Genomic DNA, 22,147 nt, shown 5'->3' with positions numbered 1-22,147 from the left:
TGATATGGGTGACGCAGGTGTGTAGTGATATGTGTGAAGCAGGTATGTAGTGATATGTGTGACGCAGGTATGTAGTGATATGGATGACGCAGGTGTGTAGTGATATGGGTGACGCAGGTATGTAGTGATATGTGTGACACAGGTATTTAGTGATATGTGTGACGCAGGTATGTAGTGATATGGATGACGCAGGTATGTAGTGATATGGGTGACGCAGGTGTGTAGTGATATGGATGACGCAGGTGTGTAGTGATATGGGTGACGCAGGTGTGTAGTGATATGGGTGACGCAGATACGTAGTGATATGGGTGACACAGGTATGTAGTGATATGTGTGCCGCAGGTATGTAGTGATAAGGGTGACGCAGGTGTGTAGTGATATGGGTGACGCAGATACGTAGTGATATGTGTGCCGCAGGTATGTAGTGATATGGGTGACGCAGGTGTTTAGTGATATGGATGACGCAGGTGTGTAGTGATATGGATGACGCAGGTGTGTAGTGATATGGATGACGCAGGTATGTAGTGATATGTGTGCCGCAGGTATGTAGTGATATGGGTGACGCAGGTGTGTAGTGATATGGATGACGCAGGTGTGTAGTGATATGGGTGACACAGGTATGTAGTGATATGTGTGACTCGGGTGTGTAGTGATATGTGTGATGCAGGTATGTAGTGATATGTGTGACGCAGGTATGTAGTGATATGCGTGACGCAGGTATGTAGTGATATGGGTGACACAGGTATGTAGTGATATGTGTGACGCAGGTATGTAGTGACATGGATGCCGCAGGTATGTAGTGATATGTGTGACGCAGGTATGTAGTGATATGGGTGACACAGGTATGTAGTGATATGTGTGATGCAGGTGTGTAGTGATATGTGTGATGCAGGTATGTAGTGATATGTGTGACGCAGGTGTGTAGTGATATGGGTGACACAGGTATGTAGTGATATGTGTGACGCAGGTGTGTAGTGATATGTGTGATGCAGGTATGTAGTGATATGTGTGACGCAGGTATGTAGTGATATGTGTGACGCAGGTGTGTAGTGATATGTGTGACGCAGGTGTGTAGTGATATGACAACTTTCTAGTACAAGTAACAATGCAAATACACGTAATTGAATGATGGGCGCTTATTTTAATGGTAAAAGGTATTGCTGCTATTGCTAGCAGCAGGGGCATGTTCATAAGGGTGTGCACAGCATTAGAGGGTGCCTGTGTTACCATATATAATTTTGTTTGCATAGAAATTGAATATTATTTTGATACTATAAAGTAATGTAGCTATAAATTGAATATGTATATCATTTAAATGTTTACAGAATGTAGCAATATTTGTATTTAGGTAGTCTGTGCTGTAAGGAGTAAGCAATGTATACACTATGGGCCAGACCCCAGCCATCTGGAGAATGTAGCTGCTAGTACATCATCCAAGTTACTTTGCAGGACAGACAGGACACTATTGTGTATTTTGACAACAAGAGTGTAAAATAGATTGATGCACAGGGAGAGACCAGAACAGGAGATCTCGCAAAGGAGATTACCACTAGAGTCCAGACAAGCAGGAGACCCTGTCACCATTAGCATCCATAAATTCAATAACGTCATGAGAACAGGGAACTTCAATTCATGTATTTGGGATATAAGGAGAGAGATAGAGTAGACATTCACTCTCACACACACAGACAGACTCACAGACACACGGACAGTCAGCAAGAAACCCATTCAGAGAGTCAGGAGGAGAGATGTGAGAGAGAAGCAGGAGAAAGAATGGAATAAATAAGCAATGGGCAGGAGGTGAGGTGAATCATAGGTAGCTATACCCATGTAACTTGTAAGTATGTCATTTTATGTTAGTTTTGTAGCAATCTAAGTTTGTCAATTGTTTAATATAATATAAGCAAGGAGGCGTATATATAAATATATATATAATAGCATATACATCAATTATTGTGTTAATGTATTCTGTATGGTTTGTTTTGCCTATAAATAAAATCCTCCAATTGGAGCTAAAATTACAAGTCTCGAACTCTCATATTTGGGGAATCAAATTATGACAAGTACTCTGCATATTGTATTGTAAGGTCTATTAGAATATAATTGCAGATGTCAAATATATATGTTATTATATCAATCCAAGATATAATAAATATATTTTATATAATATTTCAATCTCAATAACCATTATTGGGATAAAGAGAGATATATGACCCCTAAAATAAAACTCTACAATGGCGACCGCAGCAGGACTTGTACATTTTGGTATCTGATTGTATGATTATAATATTTATAAGGAGTAGCAGATGCGTGAAGCTGGCTACCTAACCTACAGAATCACAGTGAGGATGTATCTAGGAAAACGTAATACTATTGTGTATTTTTATCTTGCATTGTTTGTAGACCTAGAATAACGTATTGGTGAAACAGAACTGATATTCCATTGTTACCATTATCTGGGAGTGCACGCTTAGATATTGATAATATGGACTCATTCAGCAACATTTTTAACTAATACTATATTTACTAGGCTCAGCACAAGGGCATGTTAGCCTGCTGACACATTGCAAGATCACAATGGGGTATGTTACTAAATAGGCACTTGATAATTGTAAAGGCCTAGAATAAATAAACAGTGGAAATGAGCATTTCCAAATAAATTAAAATTAGTACCAGATATTAGAGTTAACTTTGAGAATCCGGACACTCTCATTGGGAGGATATCTTGTGTACAAAATATAAATACAGCATTGTAAAATAAGTGCAATGTTGAAAATGAAAAGAGTTGCTGTAGCATTTAGGAAAATGCACAGAGCAGCGACTTTAGAAGTTAAGCAGGAATGTAAAGAGAAATCAGGTTTACGTCTTAAGAGCGCATGCCTTAAAATGAATGCAAAGGTGCATTCCTTCTTAAAATCCCTAAAGGTTAAGAAGTGTACTCAGAAGAATTCTGAGACAAAAGTAAATTTTCTGGCAGATTGTGAACAAACTGCCCAGATCTCTCATGAAGGGATCACAGAAGCACCCAGCAAAGGTGTTAGGAGCAGGGATGAGACCACAGAGGGGCTCATTCACAAACAGACTACAAAGTCTGAAATGGTCACAGATGCTAATCAGGGCTCTGTAATAGAGAGAGAACGTAATATTACTGCAAATAAAGCAGGAGCAATGCGAGATGTCCCCTGCACTGTTTTGATTAAGGGGGGAGATCAGTACAATAAGGAGAGTGATTCTGCAAAATCCACTCTCATAGTCCCTATTGTGACAAAAGAAATTGTGTTGCCCTCAGGGAAAGGGGAACAGACAATAACCTTGTATACACACACTCCAATTGTAGGTAAAGTTGTCACAGAATTAAATGAGCAAATGTATTCAGCCACAAATATGTCTGAGCTGAGCAATGGCATGAATTTGAGCATGCATGATCACACAAAAGGTTCCACCATCTCTGTAACCCCCACACAGCAGTTAGAGACATCTAGTGGTGGAGCAAATGTCCACAGTCTTTTAGAGAGACCACATGCAGAGTGTCAATCTGTGAACACCACACAGAAGTACAGGAATGCTAAAAAGCATCACCAGGATGAGAATGTTTATATGTCCTGGAGTCCTAACCATTTTATTTTAGGTTTGGTCAAACATGAAGCCCCCGAGTCATACCAAGCATATTTAACCAGTTTTTCGCCACACAAGTATATTTTTCAGAAGCTCCAAGTTTCCAGATTGAAGAAACTCGCAGAACCACCAAAAGCAAATCAATATAGGATGCATCATGGCAATGACAACAGGGAGTATTGTTCATTTACTTTATAGATTAAATCTAGTTATTGGGTGGTGTAAGAAACTGCCACATGTTTAAATGGATACAAGATCCAGATTAAATGTAACCTGCATCATACCTGCAGCAAAGTTTATGTTGTCAGTGACATATACTATTACATAGAGGAGAGAAATGGTACAAACCAGAAAACATGGCCAGCAATGTTGGACCAGTAGATAGCACAAAAGATATAGCTAGCAATGTCACACCACTAGCAATGATAGTAATTGTATTTCTTTTTGTTTCAATTTTAGGTTACAAGTTCTACACAGCAGCTTCAATACTGATGGACACAAAGTTTTAAAGAAAGCCCCAAGTCGCAACAAACAACCTCTACTAAACCTTTTATTGCTGCAATTATGCAAAGAGCCAGTACCTTGCACAGCTTGTGTTTGTCATCCAAGGAGAATCCACAGTAGCTCTAAAAAAACTGTCACATGGACAAAATCAAAGGACTTTTTTTTTTAATTATTTTATTTTTCTTTCTTCAGTCCTTCAGAGAAGGAAAAGGTTTAAATACAGCAACTACTATTTGTTTTCTGGACACATGGACAAAATCCCCTTTTCTCTTCTTCAGGAGAAGTTCATTAACCCCCTCACTACAGCAATCATTGCTTGTGTGTTTGTCAGGACACTGTGACACATGCACATTCCATTTACAGTGTGAATCTCACCCCTGCAAGTATGCAGAATCCTTTTGTACATACATTTTTAATTGCCGATCAATTCACACATATGATCTTCATTCTTATGTAATTGTATATACCTTGTAAATATTTGTTTTCTTTTTCTTCTTATTTTTCTTATGAGTATATGCTGATTATATATACGCTTCCTTCTTAAAAAGCTTCAAACTAATTTAAATATCAGACAAAGAATGGTATGCCTTACATCAAATTGTAAAAGAGAAATGTTTTGTTAGTTGTTCAGATGGACCATTCTCTTAATACAGACATAACCAAGTCTAAGAGAATGAAAAATAGCATAGATGGAATATTGTAGTTATTGTATATGCACATGGCTGCATAACACACACACTGGAAGGAATCAGATATAGTCAAACCCATTCTTAACAGATATCTAATATTTGTTTGAAGCAAAATCATAGTCATTTGTTGTATTGATAGGATTTTGTAATAGATACTTTAAATCAAAATATGTATTGATAGGATGTTGTCATAGGTATGTCAAATCAAATTATTGATGTTAGTTATTGGATTTAGCTGGTGTATGGTTATTTTAGTTTAAGATAAGATAGCATATAGGACGGGATAGGTAAGAGATCAGAGACTGAATGGTAAATTGTTATTCAGTGAGGAAATTTAGTGTAGACGGAGTGGATCCTTTAGAATCTACCCCAGACATTTACCTGCCAATGCCTGAAGATAAATGTTCTTATCAACAAGTAAAGCAAAAATACTTGGTTAAAGTTTCAACTGCTGTATTCAACATCACAAACTGTTTTGTTCAACACAACGAGGTTGGGGTTAAAGAGAGACATGGACACTTATCATGATTGCAGCGCGATAATCTTAAAGGACGCACAAGGACACTTGTCACGATCACAGCGATAATCGTAAAGGACATACAAAGCAAACTCGCTAAGGACTGCATTAATGAGGCTTATCGAAGGCCCCGTGTTTTGCAAAACTGTGGTGAAGAAATTTATCAAGACCACAGCACTCCAAGGGCCACACAAGTAAAGCAACATTTCAAGCAAGTCAACAGCCTCTACACAAGTAAAGCAACATTTCAAGCAAGTCAACAGTGTCTATGAAGAATTCTACTTCTACGTCCACCATACTGCAAATGTAAAGTGTCTATGAAGAATTCTACTTCTACGTGCACCATACTGCAAATGTAAAGTGTCTCCAAGAACTGCAACCCACACAGGTGACAGCCCTCAGCCAGGAAATCACTGTGAGCAACAATACAAGGAAAGTGTCCTCACATATCGACCAAACAAGATCTACAAGGCAAGCTGTGGCGTGGCATATAACTGTCTGTAGCAATGAAAATATTTTCCTCATGAATACTGAATATAAATAACCTCTGTCCCTGGTCAAATTTAGTTATTATAGGGTAAAATAGGTTAATTAAATGAAGGATATTTCATACCAATGGTTAATGTATGGTTAGGAGAGTTGGGAAAAGAATGTTTGAAAATATATATGAAGCAATTATGGTAATTTACTGTGTGACCAATCAAAATAATTTCTCATGGTCACAAGCGGGGGACTGTTACCATATATAATTTTGTTTGCATAGAAATTGAATATTATTTTGATACTATAAAGTAATGTAGCTATAAATTGAATATGTATATCATTTAAATGTTTACAGAATGTAGCAATATTTGTATTTAGGTAGTCTGTGCTGTAAGGAGTAAGCAATGTATACACTATGGGCCAGACCCCAGCCATCTGGAGAATGTAGCTGCTAGTACATCATCCAAGTTACTTTGCAGGACAGACAGGACACTATTGTGTATTTTGACAACAAGAGTGTAAAATAGATTGATGCACAGGGAGAGACCAGAACAGGAGATCTCGCAAAGGAGATTACCACTAGAGTCCAGACAAGCAGGAGACCCTGTCACCATTAGCATCCATAAATTCAATAACGTCATGAGAACAGGGAACTTCAATTCATGTATTTGGGATATAAGGAGAGAGATAGAGTAGACATTCACTCTCACACACACAGACAGACTCACAGACACACGGACAGTCAGCAAGAAACCCATTCAGAGAGTCAGGAGGAGAGATGTGAGAGAGAAGCAGGAGAAAGAATGGAATAAATAAGCAATGGGCAGGAGGTGAGGTGAATCATAGGTAGCTATACCCATGTAACTTGTAAGTATGTCATTTTATGTTAGTTTTGTAGCAATCTAAGTTTGTCAATTGTTTAATATAATATAAGCAAGGAGGCGTATATATAAATATATATATAATAGCATATACATCAATTATTGTGTTAATGTATTCTGTATGGTTTGTTTTGCCTATAAATAAAATCCTCCAATTGGAGCTAAAATTACAAGTCTCGAACTCTCATATTTGGGGAATCAAATTATGACAAGTACTCTGCATATTGTATTGTAAGGTCTATTAGAATATAATTGCAGATGTCAAATATATATGTTATTATATCAATCCAAGATATAATAAATATATTTTATATAATATTTCAATCTCAATAACCATTATTGGGATAAAGAGAGATATATGACCCCTAAAATAAAACTCTACACCTGTGCCCCCCTGACACTCAATATGTGCACACTTATGCATACATACACATACATACATACACTGTCTCTCACATACAGTACACACATACACTGCCTCTTGCATACTGTACATACATACAGATGTGTATGAGATGTGTATGTATGTGATATATGTGTATGCGATGTGCATGTATGTGATATGTGTATGAGATGTGTATGTGAGATGTGTTAGTATGCAATATATGTGTATAAGATGTGTATGTATGTGGTATATGTGTGTGAGATGTATATGTATGAGATGTGTATGTATGTGATATATGTGTATAAGGCGTATGTATGTGATATATGTATATCAGATGTATTAGTATGCAATATATGTGTATAAGATGTGCATGTATTTGATATATGTGTATGAGATGTGTATGTAGGTTATATATGTGTACGTATGTGAGATGTGCATGTATGTGATATATGTGTATGAGATGTATATGTAGGTTATATATGTATATGAGATGTGTATGTATGTGAGATGTTCATGTACATACATCCCAATTTTGTGGTCGACGGAACCGGGACACTGCTGAGGTGTGTCGAAATTTCCAGGGGTGTGGCCTAATTTCGGGGGCGTGCCTATACTCACAGCTCTCCTGCGAGGCCACGCCCCCATTTTGCCGCTATGGGGGCATGACCCAGAGGCTCTGTGAGCCTCTAGCCATGCCCCCAGCCCCCTGGCTGCGGGAATAGACGGGAATAGCACAGCGTTTATTCCCCGCTGCTTAGCAGCTGACAGGGGGGGACTCCCAACAGCCCCCCCACACCGCGGGACACTGCCGCCCACGGGTGGGACAGCGGGACAGGCCCTGACAATCGGGACTGTCCCGATAAAATCGGAACTGTTGGGAGGTATGCATGTATGTGATATGTGTATGAGATGTGCATGTATGTGATGTATGTGAGATGTGCATGTATGTGATATATGTGTATGTATGTTAGATGTGCATGTATGTGATATATGTGTATGTATGTGAGATGTGCATGTATATAATATATGTGTAGTGTATGTAGGTTATATATGTGTATGAGATGTGTATGTATGTGAGATGTGCATGTATGTCATATATGTGTAAAATATGTGCATGTATGTTACATATGTGATGTGTATGTAGGTTATATATGTGTATGTATGTGAGATGTGCATGTATGTGATATATGTGTATGCGATGTGTATGTATGTGAGATGTGCATGTAGGTTATATATGTGTATGTGATGTGTATGTATGTGAGATGTACATGTATGTGATATATGTGTATGATATGTGTGTGTATGTATGTGAGATGTGCATGTATGTGATATATGTGTAAAATATGTGCATGTATGTCACATATGTGATGTGCATGTATGTTATATATGTGTATGAGATGTGCATGTATGTGATATAGGTGTATGAGATGTGTATGTATGCTATATATGTGTATGAGAGGGATGCAGTCAAAATCCCGATGGTCAAAATCCCGACAAGGACAAAATCCCGACAGGGTCAAAATCCCGACATATAGAATGTACAGGTGAAACAGTCTACATGACTTTCAGTCGACAGGTGCGAGGTCGACATGGGTTTTTTCACTGTTTTTTGAACCGACATGTGCCTACAGTTGGTATTTCATGCCCTACCATCCACTAGGGCATGGTGGGAGAATAAAATAGTGTGCCGAGCGCAGTGAGGCACCGTGCCCGAAGCATCGGTTCACTTGCAACTTTGTCCATGTCGACTATGTCGACATTCGGGGGGAAAAAACAGTGAAAAAATCCATGTCGACCTCGCACCTGTCGACCGAAAGTCATGTAGACTGTGTCACCTGTACATTCTATATGTCGGGATTTTGACCCTGTCACGATTTCGAATGTCGGGATTTTGTCCTTGTCGGGATTTTGACCCATTCGGGATTTTGACCCTGTCGGGAATTTGACCCTATCGGGATTTTGACCCTGTCGGGATTTCATACCGAATCCGTATGAGATGTTCATGTATGTGATATAGGTGTATGAGATGTGCACGTATGTGATATAGGTGTATGAGATGTGTATGAGATGTGCATGTATGTGATATAGGTGTATGAGATGTGTATGTATGTTATATGTGTATGAGATGTGCATGTATGTGATATAGGTGTATGAGATGTGTATGTATGTGATATAGGTGTATGAGATGTGTATGTATGTGATATAGGTGTATGAGATGTGTATGTATGTGATATAGGTGTATGAGATGTGTATGTATGTGATATAGGTGTATGAGATGTGCATGTATGTGATATAGGTGTATGAGATGTGTATGTATGTGATATAGGTGTATGAGATGTGTATGTATGTGATATAGGTGTATGAGATGTGCATGTATGTGATATAGGTGTATGAGATGTGCATGTATGTGATATAGGTGTATGAGATGTGTGTGTATGTATGTGATATAGGTGTATGAGATGTGCATGTATGTGATATAGGTGTATGAGATGTGCATGTATGTGATATAGGTGTATGAGATGTGTATGTATGTGATATAGGTGTATGAGATGTGCATGTATGTGATATAGGTGTATGAGATGTGTGTGTATGTATGTGATATAGGTGTATGAGATGTGTATGTATGTGATATAGGTGTATGAGATGTGCATGTATGTGATATAGGTGTATGAGATGTGTATGTATGTGATATAGGTGTATGAGATGTGCATGTATGTGATATAGGTGTATGAGATGTGCATGTATGTGATATAGGTGTATGAGATGTGCATGTATGTGATATAGGTGTATGAGATGTGTATGTATGTGATATAGGTGTATGAGATGTGTATGTATGTGATATAGGTGTATGAGATGTGCATGTATGTGATATAGGTGTATGAGATGTGCATGTATGTGATATAGGTGTATGAGATGTGTATGTATGTGATATAGGTGTATGAGATGTGCATGTATGTGATATAGGTGTATGAGATGTGTATGTATGTGATATAGGTGTATGAGATGTGTATGTATGTATGTATGTATGTATGTGATATAGGTGTATGAGATGTGCATGTATGTGATATAGGTGTATGAGATGTGTATGTATGTGATATAGGTGTATGAGATGTGCATGTATGTGATATAGGTGTATGAGATGTGCATGTATGTAATATAGGTGTATGAGATGTGCATGTATGTGATATAGGTGTATGAGATGTGCATGTATGTGATATAGGTGTATGAGATGTGCATGTATGTGATATAGGTGTATGAGATGTGTATGTATGTGATATAGGTGTATAAGATGTGTATGTATGTGATATAGGTGTATGAGATGTGTATGTATGTGATATAGGTGTATGAGATGTGCATGTATGTGATATAGGTGTATGAGATGTCTATGTATGTATGTATGTGATATAGGTGTATGAGATGTGCATGTATGTGATATAGGTGTATGAGATGTGTATGTATGTTATATGTGTATGAGATGTGCATGTATGTTATAAGTGTATGAGATGTGTATGTATGTGATATAGGTGTATGAGATGTGTATGTATGTGATATAGGTGTATGAGATGTGTATGTATGTGATATAGGTGTATGAGATGTGTATGTATGTGATATAGGTGTATGAGATGTGTATGTATGTGATATAGGTGTATGAGATGTGCATGTATGTGATATAGGTGTATGAGATGTGCATGTATGTTATATAGGTGTATGAGATGTGTATGTATGTGATATAGGTGTATGAGATGTGTATGTATGTGATATAGGTGTATGAGATGTGTATGTATGTATGTGATATAGGTGTATGAGATGTGTATGTATGTGATATAGGTGTATGAGATGTGTATGTATGTGATATAGGTGTATGAGATGTGCATGTATGTGATATAGGTGTATGAGATGTGTATGTATGTGATATAGGTGTATGAGATGTGCATGTATGTGATATAGGTGTATGAGATGTGTATGTATGTGATATAGGTGTATGAGATGTGTATGTATGTTATATGTGTATGAGATGTGTATGTATGTGATATAGGTGTATGAGATGTGCATGTATGTGATATAGGTGTATGAGATGTGTATGTATGTGATATAGGTGTATGAGATGTGCATGTATGTGATATAGGTGTATGAGATGTGCATGTATGTGATATAGGTGTATGAGATGTGCATGTATGTGATATAGGTGTATGAGATGTGTATGTATGTGATATAGGTGTATGAGATGTGTATGTATGTTATATGTGTATGAGATGTGTATGTATGTGATATAGGTGTATGAGATGTGTATGTATGTTATATGTGTATGAGATGTGTATGAGATGTGATATAGGTGTATGAGATGTGCATGTATGTGATATAGGTGTATGAGATGTGTATGTATGTGATATAGGTGTATGAGATGTGTATGTATGTGATATAGGTGTATGAGATGTGTATGTATGTGATATAGGTGTATGAGATGTGTATGTATGTGATATAGGTGTACGAGATGTGCATGTATGTGATATAGGTGTATGAGATGTGTATGTATGTGATATAGGTGTATGAGATGTGTATGTATGTGATATAGGTGTATGAGATGTGTATGTATGTTATATGTGTATGAGATGTGTATGTATGTGATATAGGTGTATGAGATGTGTATGTATGTTATATGTGTATGAGATGTGTATGTATGTTATATGTGTATGAGATGTGTATGTATGTTATATGTGTATGAGATGTGTATGTATGTTATATGTGTATGAGATGTGTATGTATGTTATATGTGTATGAGATGTGTATGTATGTTATATGTGTATGAGATGTGTATGTATGTGATATGTGTATGAGATGTGTATGTAGGTTGTATGTGTGGTAAAGTGGCCATACATACATGCAGTGGGATGTACATGTATGTGATATAGGTGTATGAGATGTGTATGTATGTTATATGTGTATGAGATGTGTATGTATGTGATATATGTGTATGAGATGTGTATGTATGTTATATGTGTATGAGATGTGTATGTATGTTATATGTGTATGAGATGTGTATGTAGGTTGTACGTGTGGTAAAGTGGCCATACATACATGCAGTGGGATGTGCATTCGCTGTGTCCACACAGAGAAGGAATAATTTGGTGGTTCCTTCATGTGGAACGATTTCTCCTCTGCCCGGCCCCCGCAGACGCTGTGTGACCCAGGAGTCACTTGGCGGCTGCTTGTAGCAACAGAAATTCGGGGTGGGCACTGACATCATGCGCCCACCCTGAGCGGGCAGGGGAACGCCTGCATTCCCTGGGGCCCTCCCAGAGTTTCTATGGGTGCGCCCATCCGGGAACTCCCCCTGCCTGTCAATCAGGTGCTCGCAGCCAGGAACTGCAAAAGCGCATTACAGACTCTGCGCATGTGCAGTTCCGGCACCATCGTCAGAGTGGCCCAATTCGGAGCTGTGTGTGTGCTAGGTGACAATCTGCCGTCCCGTCCTCTCTTATCTCTCCCGCGCCCCATTGCCCGCTCTAATGTTATATTCCAGCCAAGCGTGAAATCCGGAACAAAAACACTGCTAGATGGAGCGTGGTGTGATCCAGGAGAGCAGATCATCTATAATCCTGACGTGTTCTATATGTAACACACGTGTGGGGGTCATATACACTGCAGGGCCTACACAAGGTCATACATGGTCCGGGCCGGATTCTGGCTGACCCCTCGCATGTCCCGCAGCAGGAGAAAATGTCATTATTCTCCTGGGACGCAGATACAAGTCAGTGGAGACCGCCTTCTATTTGTGGGCTTTGGGAAGAAGACAGGCCGGGCACCAGAAGTCGTGTGATGTCAGTACCAGGCAGCATGGACACATTTACATGGGAATGGCTGTGTCGGAACACCCCCCCCCCCCTGTGTGAGCTCCATTCCGACTGTGCAGGTTGGCGACGGGCCTACACAGAAGCCCCGACATGCGCAAGCACAGAGCAGAAACATCGGTCCCCCATTCAAACATGCAAGGGACCGATCAAATAAGAATCAGGACCTTCCTGAATGCTGGCAGAATGCAGTGTACCAAGAATGACCAGCGCGGATTCTGCACCCTCATCGGAAACATTTGCTGCAGGCGTCAGTTGGTTGACACTATGTGAGGGTGGCAATGGCCTCTGTTTTCTAAAATGGAGGTTTTTGTGGTAGCTTTGGGGCCATACCGATGCAGCTGCAGCAGCTGTATGACCTCAGAATTACTCAGCTGGCCAATGTTACAGGTGCTGCGTCCTCTGAGGCAGCACCAGATCACACATGCACACAGGACACTGAGGAGGCAGGGCTGGATCACACATGCATGCAGGACACTGAGGAGGCAGCGCTGGATCACACATGCATGCAGGACACTGAGGAGGCAGCGCTGGATCACACATGCATGCAGGACACTGAGGAGGCAGCACCGGATCACACATGCACACAGGACACTGAGGAGGCAGCGCTGGATTACACATGCACACAGGACACTGAGGAGGCAGTGCTGGATCACACATGCATGCAGGACACTGAGGAGGCAGCGCTGGATCACACATGCACGCAGAACACTGAGGAGGCAGCGCTGGATCACACATGCACACAGGACACTGAGGAGGCAGCGCTGGATCACACATGCATGCAGGACACTGAGGAGGCAGCGCTGGATCACACATGCATGCAGGACACTGAGGAGGCAGCACCGGATCACACATGCACACAGGACACTGAGGAGGCAGCGCTGGATTACACATGCACACAGGACACTGAGGAGGCAGTGCTGGATCACACATGCATGCAGGACACTGAGGAGGCAGCGCTGGATCACACATGCACGCAGAACACTGAGGAGGCAGCGCTGGATCACACATGCACACAGGACACTGAGGAGGCAGCGCTGGATCACACATGCATGCAGGACACTGAGGAGGCCGTGCTGGATCACACATGCACACAGGACACTGAGGAGGCAGCGCTGGATCACACATGCATGCAGAACACTGAGGAGGTAGTGCTGGATCACACATGCACACAGGACACTGAGGAGGCCATGCTGGATCACACATGCACACAGGACACTGAGGAGACAGCGCTGGATCACACATGCACACAGGACACTGAGGAGGCCGTGCTGGATCACACATGCACACAGGACACTGAGGAGGCAGTGCTGGATCACACATGCATGCAGGACACTGAGGAGGCCGTGCTGGATCACACATGCATGCAGGACACTGAGGAGGCCGTGCTGGATCACACATGCATGCAGGACACTGAGGAGGCAGCGCTGGATCACACATGCATGCAGAACACTGAGGAGGCAGCGCTGGATCACACATGCATGCAGGACACCTAGAAGGCAGCACCGGATCACACATGCACACAGGACACTGAGAAGGCAGCGCTGGATCACACATGCATGCAGGACACTGAGGAGGCAGCGCTGGATCACACATGCATGCAGAACACTGAGGAGGCAGTGCTGGATCACACATGCATGCAGGACACTGAGGAGGTAGTGCTGGATAACACATGCACACAGGACACTGAGGAGGTAGTGCTGGATAACACATGCACACAGGACACTGAGGAGGCAGCGCTGGATCACACATGCATGCAGGACACCTAGAAGGCAGCACCGGATCACACATGCACACAGGACACTGAGGAGGCAGCGCTGGATCACACATGCACGCAGAACACTGAGGAGGCAGCGCTGGATCACACATGCATGCAGGACACCTAGAAGGCAGCACTGGATCACACATGCACACAGGACACTGAGGAGGCAGCGCTGGATCACACATGCATGCAGGACACTGAGGAGGCAGCGCTGGATCACACATGCACACAGAACACTGAGGAGGCAGTGCTGGATCACACATGCATGCAGGACACTGAGGAGGTAGTGCTGGATAACACATGCACACAGGACACTGAGGAGGTAGTGCTGGATAACACATGCACACAGGACACTGAGGAGGCAGCGCTGGATCACACATGCATGCAGGACACCTAGAAGGCAGCACCGGATCACACATGCATGCGGGACACTGAGGAGGCAGCGCTGGATCACACATGCATGCAGGACACTGAGGAGGTAGTGCTGGATAACACATGCACACAGGACACTGAGGAGGTAGTGCTGGATAACACATGCACACAGGACGCTGAGGAGGCAGCGCTGGATCACACATGCATGCAGGACACCTAGAAGGCAGCACCGGATCACACATGCACACAGGACACTGAGGAGGCAGCGCTGGATCACACATGCATGCAGGACACTGAGGAGGCAGTGCTGGATCACACATGCATGCAGAACACTGAGGAGGCAGTGCTGGATCACACATGCACACAGGACACTGAGGAGGTAGTGCTGGATCACACATGCATGCAGGACACTGAGGAGGCAGCGCTGGATCACACATGCATGCAGGACACTGAGGATGTAGTGCTGGATAACACATGCACACAGGACACTGAGGAGGCAGCGCTGGATCACACATGCATGCAGGACACCTAGAAGGCAGCACCAGATCACACATGCATGCAGGACACTGAGGAGGCAGGGCTGGATCACACATGCATGCAGAACACTGAGGAGGCAGCGCTGGATCACACATGCATGCAGGACACTGAGGAGGCAGGGCTGGATCACACATGCATGCAGGACACTGAGGAGGCAGTGCTGGATCACACATGCAGTCAGGACACCTAGAAGGCAGCACCGGATCACACATGCATGCAGGACACTGAGGAGGTAGTGCTGGATCACAAATGCATGCATGACAAGGAGGAGGCAGTGCTGGATCACACATTCATGCAGGACACCGAGGAGGCAGTGCTGGATCACACATGCATGCAGGACACTGAGGATGCATTGCTGGATCACACGTGCATGCAGGACACTGAGGAGGCAGGGCTGGATCACACATGCATGCAGGACACTGAGGAGGTAGTGCTGGATCACACATGAATGCAGGACACTGAGGAGGTAGTGCTGGATCACAAATGCATGCAGGACACTGAGGAGGCAGTGCTGGATCACACATGCATGCAGGACACTGAGGAGGCAGGGCTGGATCACACATGCATGCAGGACACTGAGGAGGTAGTGCTGGATCACACATGAATGCAGAACACTAAGGAGGTAGTGCTGGATCACACATGCATGCAGGACACTGAGGAGGCAGTGCTGGATCACACATGCACACAGGACACTGAGGAGGCAGCACCGGATCACACATGCATGCAGGACCCTGAGGAGGCAGTGCTGGATCACACATGCATGCAGGACACTGAGGAGGCAGGGCTGGATCACACATACATGCAGGACACTGAGGAGGCAGGGCTGGATCACACATGCATGCAGGACACTGAGGAGGTAGTGCTGGATCACACATGAATGCAGAACACTGAGGAGGCAGCGCTGGATCACACATGCATGCAGGACACTGAGGAGACAGGGCTGGATCACACATGCATGCAGGACACTGAGGAGGTAGTGCTGGATCACACATGAATGCAGGACACTAAGGAGGCAGCGCTGGATAACACATGCACACAGGACACTGAGGAGGTAGTGCTGGATCACACATGCACACAGGACACTGAGGAGGCAGTGCTGGATCACACATGCATGCGGGACACTGAGGAGGCAGGGCTGGATCACACATGAATTCAGGACACTGAGGAGGTAGTGCTGGATCACACATGCATGCAGGACACTGAGGAGGCAGTGCTGGATCACACATGCACACAGGACACTGAGGAGGCAGCACCGGATCACACATGCATGCAGGACCCTGAGGAGGCAGTGCTGGATCACACATGCATGCAGGACACTGAGGAGGTAGTGCTGGATCACACATGCATGCAGGACACTGAGGAGGCAGGGCTGGATCACACATGAATGCAGGACACTGAGGAGGTAGTGCTGGATCACACATGCATGCAGGACACTGAGGAGGTAGTGCTGGATCACACATGCATGTAGAACACTGAGGAGGTAGTGCTGGATCACAAATGCATGCAGGACACTGAGGAGGCAGTGCTGGATCACACATGCATGCAGGACACTGAGAAGGCAGTGCTGGATCACACATGCATGCAGGACACTAAGGAGGCAGTGCTGGATCACACATGCATGCAGGACACTGAGGAGGCAGTGCTGGATCACACATGCATGCAGGACACTAAGGAGGCAGTGCTGGATCACACATGCATGCAGGACACTGAGGAGGCAGTGCTGGATCACACATGAATGCAGGACCCTGAGGAGGCAGTGCTGGATCACACATGCATGCAGGACACTGAGGAGGTAGTGCTGGATCACACATGCATGCAGGACACTGAGGAGGTAGTGCTGGATCACACATGCATGTAGAACACTGAGGAGGTAGTGCTGGATCACAAATGCATGCAGGACACTGAGGAGGCAGTGCTGGATCACACATGCATGCAGGACACTGAGGAGGCAGTGCTGGATCACACATGCATGCAGGACACTAAGGAGGCAGTGCTGGATCACACATGCATGCAGGACACTGAGGAGGCAGTGCTGGATCACACATGCATGCAGGACACTAAGGAGGCAGTGCTGGATCACACATGCATGCAGGACACTGAGGAGGCAGGGCTGGATCACACATGCATGCAGGACACTGAGGAGGTAGTGCTGGATCACACATGCATGCAGGACACTGAGGAGGTAGTGCTGGATCACACATGCATGCAGGACACCGAGGAGGTAGTGCTGGATCACACATGCATGCAGGACACTGAGGAGACAGTGCTGGATCACACATGCATGCAGGACACTGAGGAGGCAGTGCTGGATCACACATGCATGTAGAACACTGAGGAGGTAGTGCTGGATCACACATGCATGCAGGACACTGAGGAGGCAGTGCTGGATCACACATGCATGCAGGACACTGAGGAGGTAGCGCTGGATCACACATGCATGCAGGACACTGAGGAGGCAGTGCTGGATCACACATGCATGCAGGACACTGAGGAGGTAGTGCTGGATCCCACATGCATGCAGGACACTGAGGAGGTAGTGCTGGATCACACATGCATGCAGGACACTGAGGAGGCAGTGCTGGATCACACATGCATGCAGGACACTGAAGTAACCAGGGCTGCTCTAATGTGTGATCGGTGTTGCGGTTTCTACGCATTTTGCTGCAGCTGCGGAATCTAGCGCAGTATTCTGCATGTTAATATAATGTGGGGTGCTGGGGAATGAGCCCCTCCCTTACCTGTGATAGACCAATAAGATGATTGCACACTCTGGAGCCTATTCAGGATGGCTTGTGGTGATCCGTATTCGGCCCCAGCCCCGATGGTCGGGCGGCGTTTCATACAAGGCGAGAGGAGCAAGCGCCGGTGGTGGCTGACACGCTATGGGGGTTATTCTGATTCACTCGCACAGGCACAATCAGGCTCTAATAAACAAAACCATGTGCACTGCAGGTGGGGTAGATGTAACGTGCAGAGAGTTAGATTTGGGTGGGGGGTGTACTTTAAACTGATATCTATATTGCAGTGTAAAAATAAAGCAGCCAGTATTTACCCTGCACAGAAACAAAATAACTCACCCAAATCTAATTCTCTCTGCACATGTTACATCTGCCCCCCTGCAGTGCACATGGTTTTGTCCATTAGAGAGTGATTGTGCCTTTCCGAGTGAATCAGAATAACCCCTATATGCAAACATGACAAGCGGTCAGCCAGACCAGGCAGCTTAGCTGGGAGCCCAGCCGGAACTACATCCCTGATTCACAGCCCATAAGCTACAACGGGCTCCTCTGTGGGGACCAATATCACATCCTCCATAGAAACCTATAGGGGATGCGGCTGTGGGCGGCATTGGAGGGATCGCAGTAGGGATCGGAGAGGTCGGCTGCAGTTCTTCAATCATACATTAAGGGGGTACTTAATATTTGTGTCTATCCCCCGAAAATGTCTATTTTTGGGGATGTAGCTGCTTGAAAAATAGCCCCATGAGTATTTTACTCCGAATGGTAGGAGCCCACCAATCAGGTAAATGCCACCCACTGGAGTGGGTGCCTCCACGCGCGACACTGCAGCGATAGAGGGTGCCTCCGCGAGTGACACAGCAGCGATAGATTGTGCCTCCGCACGCGACACAGAAGTATGGGTGCCTCCGTGCAGGACACAGCGGTGCCGGTGTATGGGTGCCTCTGCGCAGGACACCAGAAGGGGTTAATGGATGGCCAGACTGTTGTCCTATGTGTGGGGAAGCAGTTATCACAGCCAGTGCTCAGCAAACATGTGCCGGGTGGCTAGCAGCTGATATCTCCCAGGTGCAAATAAATATTTGTGCAGCAAGCAATTGTCGTCATGCATAAAGTGCAAATTGTCACGCAGCGGTGTGTGTTCTGCCCCCCCCCCCCCCCCCCCCCTGGTTTCCATGTGCACCCCATCACTGTTGGCAGCTGGCTGCTTTCCCATATAGGAGGACCATGAATAACATTTTCTGAGGTCAGTGGTGTGTACCGTCTGCACACGTTATCCAGGCCTGGGTGTAATATTGCATTGTCCTCACACACACACGTTACCTGGGGTTACCACCAGTCCGGTAATTAAGACCGGCATCTGGAGGGGCCGTGTTCCGGACTGTGCAATGTCCAGGAGTCATATTATCACATAAGTGCCGCTTACCTACATGCTCAATGCCAGGGGCTTCATGCTAGTTACCATGGGGGAGTTTAATGCTGGTTGCTATGGGGGATTACATGCTGGTTGCCACAGGGGAGTTAAATGCTGGTTTCTACAGAAGGTGAAATGCTCGTTGCCAAGGGGGAGTTAAGTTCTTTCATAGCGGCTGGTGACAGCCAGGAAGAGATTGGTTGTCAAACCGGCTGTATCAGAGCCGGTCCGCAGCTATATCAAATCTTGTGCTGGCTCGCGAGCCAATCAGGATCCGCTGTGGTGGCTCCTGATTGGCTGCCAGACCGTGAGGTCTGATCGGCTCGCGAGATGGAACGAGATTTGTAATACCCGCAGACTTGTTCTGATACAGCCGGGTTGACCACCAATCTCTTCACGGCTGTCACCGGCCACTATGAAAGAATTAAACTCCATCTTGGCAATGAGCATTTCACTCCCCGTGGCAACGAGCGTGTAATCTCCCATAGCAAAAAGCATTTAAATCCCCCGTGACAACAAGCATTTAACTCCTCCATGGCACTAAGCATGAAGCACCTGGCATCAAGCATGAAGCCCCCAGTCACAAGCATGTAACCCCTGGCATCGAGGAAGAAACCCCTGACAATGAGTGTGTAGGTAAGCGGCTTATGTGGTATAATATGTAATGTGCATTACGGTGTGTGGTATAATATGTATTGGGCATTATGGTGTGGGGCATAATGCGTAATGTAACACAGTGGCACAATATGTAATGGGCATTACGGTGTGTGGTATAATATGTATTGGGCATTATGGTGTGGGGCATAATGCGTAATGTAACACAGTGGCACAATATGTAATGGGCATTAAATGTGTAAGTGGCAGTACGGTCTACAAAATCATGAACAGAATTGAAGCAAAGGTTAAAAAAAACAACAGTATAAAGCAGGTCAAGGGGCGTGGCTGGAGCAGGTCATTGGGTGGGTCCAGGGGCAGCCCACTGTCTGGGAATCTATAAACACAAAGGTGGTAACCCATAACTACTGCAATTTGGTCTAATTTGAACCGATTGCGACGGATCGGGACGATAAATCGGACCACATCGCATGTGTATTTAACATCTCATCCAACCCAATGCGCTGTCCCATACACATTGGACCCTAGAGATTGAACCTCCTGCACATAAAATCTATCAGATCAGACCCATCAGTGGCACATCACGAGTGTGTGCCAGTGGTGAAGCACCTATGTGCAGGTCCTGGCGGCAGGGCAGACAGCAGTGAGCGGTTAGTGCGGCGGGCAGTGTGAGCACTGGGTGCTGGGCGGGCAGTGTGAGCACTGGGTGCTGGGCGGGCAGCGGTGAGCACTGGGTGCTGGGCGGGCAGCGGTGAGCACTGGGTGCAGGGCAGACAGCAGTGAGCGGTTAGTGCGGCGGGCAGAGTGAGCACTGGGTGCTGGGCGGGCAGCGGTGAGCACTGGGTGCTGGGCGGGCAGTGTGAGCACTGGGTGCTGGGCGGGCAGCGGTGAGCACTGGGTGCTGGGCGGGCAGCGGTGAGCACTGGGTGCAGGGCAGACAGCAGTGAGCGGTTAGTGCGGCGGGCAGTGTGAGCACTGGGTGCTGGGCGGGCAGCGGTGAGCACTGGGTGCTGGGCGGGCAGTGTGAGCACTGGGTGCTGGGCGGGCAGCGGTGAGCACTGGGTGCTGGGCGGGCAGCGGTGAGCACTGGGTGCAGGGCAGACAGCAGTGAGCGGTTAGTGCGGCGGGCAGTGTGAGCACTGGGTGCTGGGCGGGCAGCGGTGAGCACTGGGTGCTGGGCGGGCAGTGTGAGCACTGGGTGCTGGGCGGGCAGCGGTGAGCACTGGGTGCTGGGCGGGCAGCGGTGAGCGGTTAGTGTGGCGGGCAGTATGAGCACTGGGTGCTGGGCGGGCAGCGGTGAGCACTGGGTGCTGGGCGGGCAGCGGTGAGCACTGGGTGCTGGGCGGGCAGCGGTGAGCACTGGGTGCTGGGCGGGCAGTGTGAGCACTGGGTGCTGGGCGGGCAGCGGTGAGCACTGGGTGCTGGGCGGGCAGCGGTGAGCGGTTAGTGCGGCGGGCAGTGTGAGCACTGGGTGCTGGGCGGGCAGCGGTGGGCAGCAGCAGAATTTAAATAAACACTTTCAGAAGACTAGCCCACAGGTTCTCAAAGTCGGTCCTCCAGACCCCACACAGTGCATATTTTGCAAGTCTCCTCACAGAATCAAGTTAAATAATCAGCTCCACCTGTGGATCTTTTAAAATGTGTCAGCCAGTAATGAGTGCACCTGTCAGGTGACCTGAAAAAGTGACCTCTGTGGGGTCCTGAAGACCGAGTCTGAGAACCACTGGACTAGCTGGCAGCAGCTGCCCAGATGAGAGTCCTCTCTCCAGGTAAACAATGCTCCGCT

The sequence above is a fragment of the Crinia signifera genome, chromosome 9 (assembly GCF_055691185.1).
Source record: "Crinia signifera chromosome 9, ASM5569118v1, whole genome shotgun sequence".
NCBI lineage: Eukaryota > Metazoa > Chordata > Amphibia > Anura > Myobatrachidae > Crinia > Crinia signifera.
Note: the sequence above shows the minus strand (reverse complement) of the source record.